At 37.2% G+C, this 3,176-nt stretch overlaps 1 pseudogene; it reads left to right on the forward strand.

The window, feature by feature from the left end:
- Nucleotides 1-758, forward strand: part of LOC102488408 (SIN3-HDAC complex-associated factor pseudogene) — a 1,039-nt pseudogene extending 281 nt beyond the window's left edge.
- The last annotated feature ends 2,418 nt before the right edge of the window (nucleotides 759-3,176 follow it).

Below are 3,176 nucleotides of genomic sequence, written 5' to 3' on the forward strand. Positions count from 1 at the left end.
GGATAAATAAATAAATAAATAAATAAATAAATAAATAAATAAATAAATAAATAAATAAAAATAAAAATCTGGATCATGTGAAAGATGCAAGGGCAGTACCCAGTCAAAGACAACACTGAAACCAAAGAAAATGAAACTATCTGGAAACAGAATAAAAAGCTACCAGATCAGTAAGCTGAAGAAGGGATTATGTTTTTAGGGAGAAATTTTTGCTATAGGGCATGTGTACTCACCAGAGAGACAGAGAGACAGAAAACGAGAACACATCCCCCAGGGTGGATGGTCATGCCACAATCCTTTCTTCTCCATTCTCCTCTGAGGATCTTGGGCACACATGCACATGCGCCTGGTGTGAGTTTCAATCTGGCAGGTCCAGGACCGAACCACAGTCAACCACATGAGAGTCCAGAGATGTAACCATCACGCCATCTGCTGATCTCCTGCAGAAGGAATTTAAGTCACAGTTCTGATGCTCACAGTACCACCCCTGCTCAATCTCCTTGTTACAGTAACCAGTCAGATGGTGACTAAGATACAGAGATCTTCTGGTGCTAACAGACCATTGGTTTTCGTTTTTAGAGTTTACATACTGGAAAAGACAGAAAATACATTGTGGGATTATCTACAAAGGCTGGTTTGGGGAGGTTCTCATCGACACACATCTTTTCAAGCATTGCTGCAGTGATAAGAAAGCAGCTGCAGAGAAGCCCAAGGTGAAGGGACCGGAGCCTCTGTCCATTTCCTCCTAGGAGTGGTGACTGAAATGTAGGCAGAAGGGAACGACACGTGATTTAAATTTTGAAAAGACCACAAAGCAACCAACTGACCCTCCTATGCTTAACTTGGGTACCTGCTATTCTACCAAAAGACAATTTCTAGAACAGTTTTAAATGGATTCTTCTGCCCTCCCCACCAGTCTACAAACTCTGAACCCAGTGTCTAGCTTACTAAAAGAAAAAGGGCATACATAATATTTAAGATGCCGAGTATTTCATAGGAATGCTGAACATGCTGTACACTCCTCTTGAAGTCTTCTTATTTGAAAATCTCCTTTAATAATGAAACTAGAGAATTTCAGGAGACAGAGATGGGATTTGTTGTATGATAAACTATACGTAGTTATTCTATATTGAGAAGCAGCAGTTGGGGCATTTAAGATGACTGGTTACCTTTGTTTTCCCTCATAGTATCATATTTATCATAACTCAGTAACATACACTTGCCCCTAAAAGTAGTTGTTAATAATTTTGAAATATTAAGGTCTTGCCATGGTTCTGATGATCCAAACCTGTCCTACTGATTATTAAGTAGGACAGACTGTGCTTCCTGGTACAGATACTTTAAAGGAGAAAGTAATTTCCAAGTATACAGAGAGGAATCTTGACTGTGTATGTTGCCTCCTGTGTCACCTCCCTTCATATTAATATTTGATAAAATTTATGAATTTATGTAAAACGTTGAAAGAAGAGGCAAGGCCCTGTAGAATAGCACTGAAGCATTATCATACAGTGAAGAGCAGCACACTGTAGTAAAAATGTCAAACTATCAAAAAAAAAAAAAAGTCAAACTATCTGGAAAAGAGAGTGTGCAAGCCTTCAGGATGGCATGAAACAAAGGCTAATGCTTCGGGGGACACATTTCTGAGAGGGCTTGCCGAGTGTGTAAATAATTGACTTTTTGTGTTACGTGAGTTGTTTGGTGACTTTATTGAAAAATCTACACAATTCTGTTTTAGCTCTGGGTTACTTCTGTCGACCTTCATGAAGGTTTTATCTGTGTAGAGTGGGTGTTTGACTTAATCTATTTGGGTTTCTGGGTTTTCTTTCCCTCCACTCTATTGGAAGTAAGATTTACTAAAAGAAAAGAGGTGTATTAATGCTACGTGTGTTGGTCACAGTTTGGCTCCTTTTAGTTAGGTTTTCTGAGCTATTCTGAATACTGAGTTCTCAACAGCCTCTCACAGGAACCCAAACCAAAGTACTCCCATGTCCTCTTTTCTGTAAGTTCAGCCAAAACACACCCAGTCAGACTTTTTACCATGAAGAGGAAAGAACATTCATTTGCCTTACAATAACAGGACTTGGTGCTGCTTTTTAAAACTGGATTTGAAAAACTGGGAAATTTAACAATAAGAAGTAGGCCACTTGTTAGGAGCACTCCATGGTTTTATTGCTCTTAATCTAAACTTAACATTTTATATTCCTTTGGGAAAAAAACCTACATGCCACAAGCCACCATCTGTGCAGACTCTGCAGTGAGCTGAATGGCTCTCCCATGGCCACTTAGGTGTATCACAAAAAGTCCAACCATTCTTATCTTCATGAGCTATGTTTAATTTTTTTCTTTTTATACATTTTGGATGTGGTTTTGGTGGTAGAATATACTATAATATGGATCATCTCTACCTCTGTATTTATTTATTTATTTATTTATCTAGTACTAGGCCTCAGCCACCGTCTCCTTTTCCCCCTTCACCTCTCTTTGCCTATAGGATGTACCATATGTAGTCATGCACTTTGTATTGATATTGTGTTGTCGGAAAAGTCATGGTGCATTTTTGCATGGAGAAACATAGAAAAATACACCATGCCTTTTCTAGCAACCCAATATACTAGAAATCTACAAATCTGTTTTGTACATTTTATATTGTTGGATACTTATAGTCAAAACTTTTACTAGGTTACTGAATAAATTTATTCTTATTAGAAATTTTAAAAAATATATTTAATTTTCTTCTGACAAGCTTGTTTCAATAGTAGAATGATCTACATATGCAAATGTGTGCTGAAAGTCAAGAAATTAAAAAAAAGAACAATTCCATTGTTATGAGTACAATGGTTTTAAGTTCTATGTAAAACAAAGAAAGTAAAGCATTTGTGCTTTTTGGTTGTTCATATGTGAATGAATTAAAAAATTGTGGCACATATACTCCATGGAATATTATTCGGCCACAAAAAACAAGGCCCTGAAATTTGATAGAAAGTGGACAAATACGGAAGATTTGTTGCTGAGTGATCAAGTCAGGCTTTGAAAGAGAGATATTGCTTGTCTCCACTTAGCATATACCAACTGTCTGCAGTCTATGGTAGAGACTGAAAGACTGGAGAACATAAAAGTATTAAAAATTATAATGGAGACTAGAGACAAAGTGGAAAGAGAGTGTGAGAGGGGAAGAG

This window comes from Tupaia chinensis, unplaced genomic scaffold (assembly GCF_000334495.1).
Source record: "Tupaia chinensis unplaced genomic scaffold, TupChi_1.0 Scaffold000361_2, whole genome shotgun sequence".
NCBI lineage: Eukaryota > Metazoa > Chordata > Mammalia > Scandentia > Tupaiidae > Tupaia > Tupaia belangeri.